The sequence below is a fragment of the Mustela nigripes genome, chromosome 3 (assembly GCF_022355385.1).
Source record: "Mustela nigripes isolate SB6536 chromosome 3, MUSNIG.SB6536, whole genome shotgun sequence".
NCBI classification, from domain to species: domain Eukaryota; kingdom Metazoa; phylum Chordata; class Mammalia; order Carnivora; family Mustelidae; genus Mustela; species Mustela nigripes.
Window position 1 is genome coordinate 67,834,800 of NC_081559.1, and position 13,284 is coordinate 67,848,083.

Consider the following 13,284-nt stretch of genomic DNA (forward strand, 5'->3'; position numbering starts at 1 on the left):
GGGTATTTTCAAACTAACGTCAATCATAAACCCTTTAGTAGAATTAGCCAGCTAGATTACTGGTGAGTCTAATGACTGGTTTCCATCCAACAGTAAAAAGAAGGAATGAGATACAGGGATGAGGATGTTTTGATCCTGCATGCAAGTTCTGCTTATTGTGGAATCTGGTAATCATTCTGGGCAACTAGAGAAAATAATGGAAACCGGGGGTGTAGGCCGAGGTTCCGTGTGCTTGAAAGAGGCCAGAATTGCTTAGTAGTGCTTTAACAGATTGATTGGAAATAATAGGAGTGATTTTTGATTGATAGATCAATGTACTCATCTAATCGAGCTCATAATAGATGAGTAGATGGCCATACAAGTTGGTGATAGGTTAGGGCCAAAATGGGTGGATGTTTTTATTTATTTATTTTTTAAAGATTTTATTTATTTGAGAAGGTGGAGGGCGAGAGAGAGAGAGAGCAAGAGCAAGCTTGTGTATGTGCGTTCGGGGGTTTATAACTGGAATGGTGTTTTGTAACTTAACTAATGGGTTAAAAATCTGTCTGTAGGGAGGTTATAAATCAAGAGTTCTGCTACTACTAAAGTAGTGATTTTAAACTTTCTTCAAAGTTCTGCTGGAATTACAAAGTCAGACATTAGCCTGACTGGTTGCCAATCAAGGAAGCAATCTTCACCAGGGTTGGCTGACATCTGCCCACAGCCTGCAGAACAACCATCCAATGAAACCACAATTTCCCATGAGGTGAGAGTAAATGAGAAACTAAAATACTTATTAAAGTAACATTTTAGATACACTAATACCCATGCTTTTGTCTGTAGCTAAGCAGCATGAGTAGGCTACTTGAGTTCAATTACATTGTGAAGATGTATACAGTTTATTTAGTTGGAGAAAAATAATAATCACAGAATGGAATCACAAGGTGGATGACTCACAGATAATTACTGTTTTGTTGTTCTAGGAAGTACAGATATAAGTGGCATATCTGGGAACTAATAAGGATATGACCCTGAAGTTTTCTTTGGGCCTATTAAATTTATTTATTGCCAAAAAGTAGAAGGACCAATAGCGCAGGGTGTTGGGATTTTGCTAATTGCTCTGGCGGTGGTTGGCTTGCAGTTATTATTGATGCTTAGGAGACTAACAACTGTCTAGATTTCAGTCACACTTGCCATGATTCATCTTTGGGAAATAATTCAATAGGACACTGTGAGTCCAAAAGGCAGAATAACTGGGGGAGACAAACCATATGAGACTCCTGACTCCAGGAATCACACTGAAGGTTGTGGAAAGGGAGGTGGGTGGGGGGATGGGGTAACTGGGTGATGGGCATTAAAGAGAGCACATGATATGATGAGTACTGGGTGTTATAGTCACTAATGAATCATTGAACACTTAAAAAAAAAAAAAAAGGCAGAGTGGAGAAAATTCTTCCTGCCATGTCCCTCGAGTTTCCCAGAGTCAGTTCTTTTGAATAGGCTCCTGATTTCTGACCACAAATGAGATGATTTTTATCAAAAGTTTACTATTTAGATACTCTCAAGAGCAGCTGCATAGACTTTTACTTTGGTCAAAGCATGATCTTCTTGGATAACACAATGCATTAGGAAGCAAGAAGCGTAGGGTCAATTCCTAGTTTCACCACTGGTGAACTGGGCTGTCACTGGTTGCATTTGATATTTTATTGAAAGTCTCTATAGCATCCATTAAACCTTATTTATTGAGGGCTCACAAGGCAGACAGCCCAATACCAGAAGTTTTATTAGTATCTGATTGTATGTAGATTTTAGTTTATATACTTAGTAGAGAGCACTACAGAAATAGTTACCTTGTGAATGAGCTTATATCTACCAATAAAAGGAAATTGAGGTAACTGAAAAAAACATATATAAATGTATTAATGTACATAATGTATATAAAAACCATGTTTTCTAGTGTCTGTATTTGAATCTTTACATCTGGGACTTTGCTGACCCTGAAGATAGCAAAACTCCCCTTTCATGTGCAGTCATCCAGTACAGAGCCCTTACTTCCAGCCTTTTTAAGGCTCTTACACTCTAGACCACTATTTCCCTAATCACTCTTGCCTTAATCATGCCAGGGCCACCCCTCAGGCCACCCACTCTATGCCCCAGAGCCTGCTGAAATTATTCAAACTAGCCTATCTTAAACTGGCTTACTCTTGTCTCTTCTATTCCTTCCCACAGACACCACAATAAATGTCCCTGGCTGCAGTTTCCCCTGCTTCCCCTGCCTCCTGACCAACCCTGGTACTTTCTCTTGTGGCCCTACATGCTGTGCTGTGCCTCCTGTGTTTATGTGGCTATAAAAACATGACAGTCATTTCTGCATCTCTATGTCTTACCATACCTGAGTAAAACAAATCCTGGGTTTACTTTTATAACAATATATTTAAAATGGAGAAAGCAGGCATAAAATATTTAGATAGTTTAAGATTACATTGTTCATTTGAAAACTAATTACTCCTTACCTCAAAGCTTATTGATTCAGTCTTCCACTCAAAAATAGATTGGGCACTTCCGACATATAAGGAATTGTTTTAGGGTATATAAATCCAACCTTGTCATAACAAACAAAAGAGATAATCTGTTATTTAACTCAAGCATTTTCCTACTTTATTTTCAATTTCTATTTGATATTTTCTCTGGGTTTTCCTATTGGAAGCCCTCTCTACCTGCTATAACTTTCTTTCTGCTCCCCTACTTACTGTTTTCCCAAATTAGCACTTCCCTGCTTACCTTCCTCCTCCCCCTAGCATGTGTGTATCACACTGTGGTGCACCTACTCCCACACCTGGCATGCTCATGCCCCACTCACACACCCCTCACTGGTACATTACAACCCATCTGATGCCTGGCTAAGCAAATTTGTATTTCATATCATGACCTATAGATAAATAAATCTATAAGAAACTTGGCTAGTTACTTGTTTTTATAGGCATTTAAACCTTGCTTATTTATAACTGATAGGTGGGATTATTGTCAAAGGAAAATATAAAACAAAGAAAAGTTCACAGGTAACTGAAGAAATGTACCTGTGGGGATGTTTATTATCTATCTACACTCTTCTGATGGTGTAAATCTTGAGTCTCTTAATATATAACTCATGCACAAAGAAAGCATATACAGCAGGTTATTTTGACCCTTGACATGGTGACCTGTGAAAATGATCATCTCTTCACCCCTCCTGAAAAGGTGAAAATGCCTCAATAAATCAAGGTATTGATCAGTCAGGTTTATAGAACTCTGAACAGAGACTTGACAAAATAGTGCCTTAAACAAGAAAAGGGCTTAAATTTCTTCCATAACCAGAAATCTGGGGATAGGCAACACAGGGCTCATGCAGTTCCTCAAATACTCAGGCTTCTTCTATTTATCAATTTCATCATCCTTAGGTTTTGACTTTTATCCTATGGTCATAAGATAGCTTCTGCCACTCCAGACATCTTGTCTGAGTTCCAGGAATTAAAAAGAGGAAAGGGAAAAGGGAAGAAGGCACTTTCAGGTGAGTCTAACCATTTCTACTGAGGTACAGGCTTTCCTGCAAAACCCAACCAGTAGATTTCTGTTTGTATCTCTTTGACTAAATTGTCACTTGGCCACAGGAGCTTAAAAGTTGTATAAGACACAAAAGTACCCAACAACACAATTAGGTATTTACTTTCTTCACTGCAAATCAAGTTTTTGGTAGCAGGTAAGAATGAGAGAAAAATGGAAACTAGTAGGTTTCTCAGTGTCTGCCATACTTTTCAACAAAAATGAAGTTGATGGTCCTCTTGTTAGGTTCAGACAATGGTGTCAGCATCACCACCTGCCCCCTCATGTAGCCTCCCTCAAACAGTACAAACATCAGAAAGAAAAAGTAAATTTATATGCAAATCCTATTTCAGCACAACCTGGAGATAGCCAATGTCCAAACTTCAAAAATAACTATGAATAAACAAAGAATAGTCAAATCCCAGAATGCAGCTTCTCCTAGTATCACCCCAACTTTGTTGCAACGAGGCTGTTGGGTGAGCAAAAGCAGACTCAGAACTACAAGGAAGGCAAAATAGGGAAATTAGTGAAGAATCCTAAGTTTGAATTATCCTACGACCAGAAAGACTAAGTCCACTCTAAGCCTGGAAATACTAAAAAAAGCATCCAGGGTTGAGCATGGATATAAAAAAGGTCTTCATGACAGTCATTTCTCCATCTGTGAGTCTTGCCATACCTTATTAAAACAAATGCCTGGTGCCCTTCTGTAGCAATACATTATTCAAAACTGGAGAAATTAGGGAAGGAATCTTGAAGTATTGTGATTTAAAAGGACCAGCAGGGGGCGCCTGGGTGGCTCAGTGGGTTAAAGCCTCTGCCTTCTGGTCAAGTTGTGATCTCAGGGTCCTGGAATCAAGCCCTGCATTGGGCTCTCTGCTCAGTAGGGAGCCTGGTGCCCCGCCTTCCCCCTGCCCCACTGCCTGCCTTTCTGCCTACTTGTGATCTCTTTCTATCAAATAAATTTTTAAAAAAATCTTTTAAGGGACAGGCGGGATTTAAAACGGCAATCCTTGAAGCTCATAGGTCTGGGGGAAAAAAAGAAATATGAAAAAGGAAGGGAAAAAATCCCTTTTGGCAAGTACAAGAGGGAAGAGGGGAAAAAGGAAAAGGGAAAAACAAGAAAAAAGAGAAATCTTATGTTTCTGCAAGATAAAGGAAAAACATAAAAGCAAAGGACTCACGGCCCTATTTACCCCATAAAAACACACCCCCAAAACTGTCAAAGTACCTGAGCTTTGATATACCAGTATGAAATGATGCCATTAAGAGGTGCCTGGGTGGCTTAGTTGGTTAAGTGTCTGCCTTCAGCTCAGTCAATGATCCCAGGGTCCTGGGATCAAGCTTTGCATTGGGCTCTCTGCTCAGCAGGGAGGCTGCTTCTTCCTCTGCCTCTGCTGCTTCCTCTGCTTGTTCTCTCTCACTCTCTCTCTGTAAAATAAATAGATAAAACCCTTTAAAAAAAAAAGAAAAAAAGAAAAGAAATGATGCCATTAAGCCGAGAATCTCTAAAACACCCCAATTCCATAAATATGAACAAATGGAAAGTAAAGTCCATATAGAAATATAGTGAAAACAAAGAGATGAAATTTCATGGCTATCAACTGAGGCAAATTCTCCTCTGATAAGACAACCAATAATAATAAGGAAACTATAAAGAAGAAAACTGTAAGCTCACATATCAAGCAGAACTGAGTACCTTCATACAAGGATTTGGAAATATGAGAAACTTTTAAATTAGAAGTACAAAAAGTAAAAATAAAATGAACAAAATTGGAATAAAGGAAAAGCTTGATTGCATTTAGGAAAAAAAAATAGAAGAAAGAGGTAAAATGAAGAATAAATTACAAGTTGCCCAAGGGAGAATAGATTCAAACAATTTAATAAGTAGTATTGAAAGAGAGTGAGAAACCCCTGGAGAGAATGAAAACGGCTTGAATAAAGTCATAAAAAGGACCAGAGGGAGAGAATCAGACTTGAAAGACAGGCAAAAAGGGAATAATTTTCATGTTAACAGAGACCCTGAAGAAAAAAACAATAAAGCTGAGCTAATATTTTAACATTTTTTTTAGAGAATGAGAGAGTACAAGAGCAAGGGAATAGGGAATGGAGAAGAGGAAGAGAGAGAGAATCCCAAGCAGACTCCCTGCTGAGAACAGAGCCCAATATGAGGCTCATTTTCATGACCCTGAGATCATGACCTAAGCTGAAATCAGGAGTTGGACGCTTTATTGATTGAGTCACCCCCGTGTCCCAAAAGAGATAATATTTTAAACTATAATTCAAGATCACTTTAGAGAATGAAAAATACTTATATCTATATGTTCAGGGAGTTCACTGGGTACCAGAAAAAATTAATCCAGAGTGATTAAACTCTTAAGACATATTCTAGTAAAACCCATTAGATTTTAAAGACAAGTATAAACCATCAAGGTCTCTAGGCAGAAATATCAAATAACTTACAAAGACAAAAGAATTAGACCAACTGTAGACATTTCAAAACTAACATACAAAGCCAGGCAACAATAAAACAAAAATTTTTTAAAGCTTAGTGAAAGGAATTGTGAAACAAGTATTTTATATCCAGCTAAACTGTCCTTCTAATATCAAGCATATAGAAAAATCAATTTACATAATTTTAGGGAATTATGTGCCCTTTTTCTTTTTAAGCCATTTTTTGAGGAATTTGCTAGAGGATACATTTCATAAAATCAAATCATGACTAGAAAAATTTCAGTGCAAGGACGGATGGTGAACATTTAAAAATATATAAATGCCCCTGTAAGACTCAAACAGTAGGGGCGAGGTTGGAGAACAAACATGCAAATGTTACCTGTTGTCACAAAACAGAAACATTGTTTCAAAATGAAAAAGTTGTAAAGTAAAATTCATGACTGCTTTAGAGCTAACATTAGTGAAAATGAAATTATCTTTATGGGAGGCTGGTAATAGTAATATTTCAGAATGTAATGTTGTATGGATCTGGAAATGAAAAACCAGAAATAGAGAAGCATGGGTAGTATGACCCAAAGAACTGCTCTAAAGATGAATCTTTTTTTTTTTTAAGATTTTATTCATCCATTTCACAGATAGAGAGACAGAGAGAGTGGGCACAAGCAGGGGGAACAGTGGGCTCAGCAAGAAGCAGGCTCCTGGCTGAGCAGGGAGTCCAATATGGGGCTCCATCCCAGGACCATGGGATCATGACCTGAGCCAAAGGCAGACACTTAACCAAATCTAATGGAATAGAGGTCATAGGAGTTGGCCCTGAATAAAATCTCCCAGAGTGATATTAGCTACATGGTGCATGAGTCAGATTAATCCACCACATGTCAGCCACTGGATCCTCATCAGAGCTGGCTCCAGGGCAACGTTGGTCATCCTAAATACAGTGTATATCTCCATTTCTCCACCACCTGTTCCAACCTATCCGTCTATTCATCCTGTCCCCCTGACACCATATTTATCTAAGAGATTTCACCTTCAGATACAGATCAAGAACATAGCCTAAAGAAATAGCCAAAAAGCAGTATGGTACTTGTGATAATGGTACCACATTTTTACTTTTCTTTCTTTTCTTTTTTTTTTTTAAGATTTTATTAATTTATTTGACAGAGAGAAATCACAAGTAGGCAGAGAGGCAGGCAGAGAGAGAGGGGGAAGCAGGCTCCCCACCGAGGAGAGAGCCTGATGCGGGGGCTTGATCCCAGGACCCTGAGATCATGACCTGAGCTGAAGGCAGAGGTTTAACCCACTGAGTCACCCAGGCACCCCCTTTTCTTTATTTTCTAAGTGTATGTACAAACCTTAGGGTATATATGGATGTTTTTTGTTTGTTTTTGTTTGGTTGTTTGAATGTACTGAATACACTTGCACTGGCCTTAATTCCTAGGTTATTCACAGATTGTGGGCAGCCACTGTAACTATTCAAGCAATGACTTCAAGCACCAACAGCAAAACTTTCAGATTTTATTTTTAGAAAAAAAAAATCACTGTTCTGAAATATGGAGGATGACAATTTTGCATTGATATGGTGTATTTGCTTATATTATGTATTGTGTTATTAGCCACTTGAAATTTATGGGCATCCTATTATTTCTTTTTCTGTTTTTAGATGCGAATAATTTTTAAGTATCCTCATATTTTCACTCTTGCTTGTCTTCCAAAACTATTGGCACAAACTATATTTTTCTAATTTTCATGTCTCAAACTCATTGGACAGAGTTTCCTTCATTTTCTGTCATCAAGCAAAGTATAACAAACAAAAAGTATCATAAGACCACAGGATTCTTCAGATTCACACTGAGGAATTGTTAGGTCCTTTGAGCTTTGAACTATTATTTTTCTAGATCAACTGCTTTGGAGCCAAAAGGTAGACTTTTTCTTCTTTTTTTTTTTTTTTTAAGGGTTTTTTTTTTTTTTTAAGATTTTATTTATTTATTTGACAGACAGAGATCACAAGTAGGCAGAGAGGCAGGCAGAGAGAGAGAGAGAGAACAAAGCAGGCTCCCTGCTGAGCAGAGAGCCCGATGTGGGGCTCTATCTCAGGATGCTGGGATCATGACCTGAGCCGAAGGCAGAGGCTTTAACCCACTGAGCCACACGTGCACCCCCAAAAGGTAGACTTCTTAAAAAATTAGTTTGTAAATACAGATTGCCATGACCTAAAGTTTTCATGTTGATAGGCAAAAAACTGTACTCAATATAGTATAATCAGAGACCAGTATAATCTAGGATTTATTAAAGAGAACATTTCTATAATATTAACTAAAATTAATGGCAATTGTGCCTTAGAATTCCAAAACTCCGTCTCCCCCACTTCAATATAATGGTTCAATGTGGATACACTACTCTCCCTTGGGTCATTGATTTTTAAATGTTGTACATGATATCTGCACATTTCAGTGATTGAAGTACCTTAAGTTTTTTGGCTACTCATGAGATAGGGAGACATGGAAAACAGTTTGGGTTTTCTCACTTTGTAGTATTTCATCATTGTTAACAACTTGCTTAATGCCCAAAGGACTCCTGTGTGAGGAAAAGAATGCTAACCATTTGTACTTTGTCCAAAATCCAATTTAGAAACTGTTAGACAATTAATAAAACTCCAAATATTCATACATTACTAAAATAACTTATAAATTAAAATTTCATATATTTAACAAACTAAATTTCTGTATGTAAATATTGATGCTAAACTTAACATTTTTTCTTTCATCTGAAGCCACAAGTCTAAAATACTAGATTTTCTTAAATGTTCTAAACACATTGAAAAACAGAAAAACAAAAATAATATTACAATAATTATAACACTGATCAGCACACCTTGTTACAAAAGTATTTGTACAGTATATGTAGATTTCTTTCTATTTTTAAAAGATTTTATTTATTTATCTGAGAGAGAGAAAGAAAGAGTGAGAGACAGCATGAGAGGGAAGAAGGTCAGAGGGAGAAGCAGACTCCCTGTTCAGCTGGGAGACCAATGTGGGACTCAGTCCCAGGACTCTGGGATCATGACCTGAGCTGAAGGCAGTTACTTAACCAACTGAGCCACCCAGACGCCCCTGTAGATTTCTTTCTTACTTGTCTTTATTTATTTTTAATTCTTTTTAAGGTTTACTTCTCAAGATCTCTAGCATTATGAGAGGTTAATAATCTCTGGTTCGGGGCTTGAGATAAAATATCAGTGTGCATGCCAAGGTGACTTACCTGAGTCCATCATCCAATTGGATAAGCTTTTTTAAATAGTTAGACTTTATCCATTGCCTCAGGAACTAGCTACATTGCTAAAATTATTAACTTTGATTCATCAGATATGATGAATCTAATCTTTTTTTTTAACTTCTTGTTTTCTTTTTTTTTTGACTTTTAATTTTTTATTTTTTATAAACATATATTTTTATCCCCAGGGGTACAGGTCTGTGAATCACCAGGTTTACACACTTCACAGCACTCACCAAAGCACATACCCTCCCCAATGTCCATAATCCCACCCCCTTCTCCCAAACCCGCTCCCCCCAGCAACCCTCAGTTTGTTTTGTGAGATTAAGAGTCACTTATGGTTTGTCTCCCTCCCAATCCCATCTTGTTTCATTTATTCTTCTCGTACCCACTTAAGCCCCCATGTTGCATCACCACTTCCTCATATCAGGGAGATCATATGATAGTTTTCTTTCTCCGCTTGACTTATTTCGCTAAGCATGATACGCTCTAGTTCCATCCATGTTGTCGCAAATGGCAAGATTTCATTTCTTTTGATGGCTGCATAGTATTCCATTGTGTATATATACCACATCTTCTTGATCCATTCATCTGTTGATGGACATCTAGGTTCTTTCCATAGTTTGGCTATTGTGGACATTGCTGCTATAAACATTCGGGTGCACGTGCCCCTTTGGATCACTACGTTTGTATCTTTAGGGTAAATACCCAGTAGTGCAATTGCTGGGTCATAGGGCAGTTCTATTTTCAACATTTTGAGGAACCTCCATGCTGTTTTCCAGAGTGGCTGCACCATCTTGCATTCCCACCAACAGTGTAGGAGGGTTTCCCTTTCTCCGCATCCTCGCCAGCATCTGTCATTTCCTGACTTGTTGATTTTAGCCATTCTGACTGGTGTGAGGTGATATCTCATTGTGGTTTTGATTTGTATTTCCCTGATGCCGAGTGATATGGAGCACTTTTTCATGTGTCTGTTGGCCATCTGGATGTCTTCTTTGCAGAAATGTCTGTTCATGTCCTTTGCCCATTTCTTGATTGGATTATTTGTTCTTTGGGTGTTGAGTTTGCTAAGTTCTTTATAGATTCTGGACACTAGTCCTTTATCTGATATGTCGTTTGCAAATATCTTCTCCCATTCTGTCAGTTGTCTTTTGATTTTGTTAACTGTTTCCTTTGCTGTGCAAAAGCTTTTGATCTTGATGAAATCCCAATAGTTCATTTTTGTCCTTGCTTCCCTTGCCTTTGGCGTTGTTCCTAGGAAGATGTTGCTGCGGCTGAGGTCGAAGAGGTTGCTGCCTGTGTTCTCCTCAAGGATTTTGATGGATTCCTTTCGCACATTGAGGTCCTTCATCCATTTTAAGTCTATTTTTGTGTGTGGTGTAAGGAAATGGTCCAATTTCATTTTTCTGCATGTGGCTGTCCAATTTGAATCTAATCTTTTATGATCTAAGTTTTTTATGATCTAATCTTTTCCCCCAAGTGGCTTATCTTCATAGTACAGATGTTAAAAAAAACATGCTTTCCTAATCTGTTTGGGTGTCTTTTAAAAAATACAGCTTCATATGTCCTTTTTGCAATTGTTATTATGAGTATCTTTTCTTTTTTCTTTTTATTCCCCTTTCTTTATCATACAATGTAGGAGAAGTCTATTTTGCAACTACCCATTTTGAGTCATTCAGATCTTCCTCAATTAAATCATTTGCCTTTGAGTAACTTCGTTTTCTTTCTCACCAACCACTGAGACATTGAAGATTTTTTTATCTTCATATACAAATATTAGAAATATTTATAATATAATTATAAATAATTGATGTTTGAATGATAAAATATATAGTAGATAAATAATTACAATGATAAAATTCCTGCTCTTTAGGAATTTTCAAACTAAAGTAGCTAAAATAGATTGGAATATATCTATAAGACAACACCTTGGATTTTTTAAACTCTTAATATTTTAGACCCCAGTTGCTTTCCTCAGAGAATAATAATACTTGTTCCAACTATTTTGAGGGTTATCATGAATTCATGGCTATGTGATCCTTTTGTAGATTACTATCTACATTATTATATTTGATATAAAGGCTAATCTTGATCTAGTGCATACTGATAATGCAATTAAACCACACATCTGGACACAATGAATAGCAAAGGGGTATGTACATCCCTCTGTGTCCACATGTCTATGGTGAAACATGACTAAAGAAGGAAAAAAGAAGAGTCATAAAAGAAGATTCTATTGTCACTCTCGGGATATCACCAGAAAGGATATAAAAAAAGAGAAGACAACGAGTAACATCGTAAAAACTTAAATACATTTAAGAGGAGGAGGAAAAAGGTTAAATGTGAACTTCAAGAAATATGGATTCTCAGTGAATGATTATTCCATGAATGAACAAATTTGGATAGGGTAGCAGAAAGTCAATAGCTTTTCTTCTTGTACCATTTCTATAGAAAACCTTAGGAATAGGATAACCACAATGAGTTGGTTGAAATAGGAGTATTGATAAAAAGAGCTTACCTGCTTTTGACAGAGATGAAAATTATTCTTGGAATGGAAGTCGGTCTGCAGGGAGGAAGGCTAATGTGGCTCCTTCCTAAAACTACTGGTTTTATATTCTTTATCTTTGAATCAGTTGAGATTTTCATTTCAGACATTCATCTCACTTTTCAAGCTGTTTAAAGTTTAAAATTAGCATCATTACATCAGAACAAAATCTCTTGCTAAGTCATAGCTCAATTTTATATATTCAGTGGATTTTTTAAATCCATGAATCACCATATAGTGTTGATGGATGACATACCTTCATTCCTACACTCCTTGCCAAGTAAATTTGTTTTTTTGTTTAAATGTTTGTTCTTGTCATAGTCTAAATTTCAAGCATATTTCCACAACTACTAAGGAGTTGTGGTTTTAGGTCATTATTAAAACAAAGATGGATCTCCCTATATTTTTCTTTTGTTCCAATGTGTTTAATTGTGTCATTTTTGGAGAGTGTAGCAAGTACCACATATGCTTCCTTGGGAAGAAACAAAAAATTCAGAGATTTTATTAATTAGGGTACCAGCATGCTATGCTTCTTTCTTCATATATTTCACTTCCTGAAGTCATTCCTCCAGTAGCTGGCTAAAGCATATTTGTTGATTCCTTGAATGTATTTATTCTGCCTTTACACTCAGGTTGTTCAGCTGTGTTTTTAAATGTAAGGAAAAAAATAATTTTTTAGAATTTGAAGAGAAGTCCCAGGACAACATGTCCAGAGAGCACACAGGTTTGGAGCAGAAGGATGGAGGGCCCTAGAAACAATGAAACCAAGGGAAAAACCATCTGACATATTTGAGCATTTGGAACAATTGTTGCTTACGCATTTCACAGCTTTGTTAAAGCATCTGGGGAAAATAAAGGTGCACAAAAATTTAATTTTTAAAAGAGGCAATTATTAACTCCAGAAAAAAACAAAAAGTTATATGAGAAAGAAGACATCACAGTGAAGTACTTGGGTTACATCAAGTTATACATATAGCCAAAATAGGATGAATATTGATTATAGAATTTGACCCAAAATATTATAGCTCAATTGGGAGGATGAATTCAAGGGAAAGCAGAGGGTATAAGAGAGCTCAAATACCATAACAAAAGTTTATAGTTCCCTAACCCTGTGTTTTAGCAACAAATCATGATGATTCATTGTAAGTAGAGTAGTCATAATTTATCACATTAAGACACTTTTGAGAGTAAAGGAGACCATTGGTAATAATTATGCCAAGATAACAAGCATAAACTGGAATTGGTTAGCAAACTTGGTATATGTCACTGTAACTATAAGCATATTATTTTAGAGGTAAATGCTAATGAGACAGCAAATTAAGTTGAAAATGTCTCTAGGGAATGGGATTGATGGGGATAGAGTAGAACAGGAGACTGCTGATTTTTAATATAAGTTTTTTAATGTTATTTGATTTAAAACAATGATTATGCATCGTATTGATCAACTTAAAAATTAAAATTTA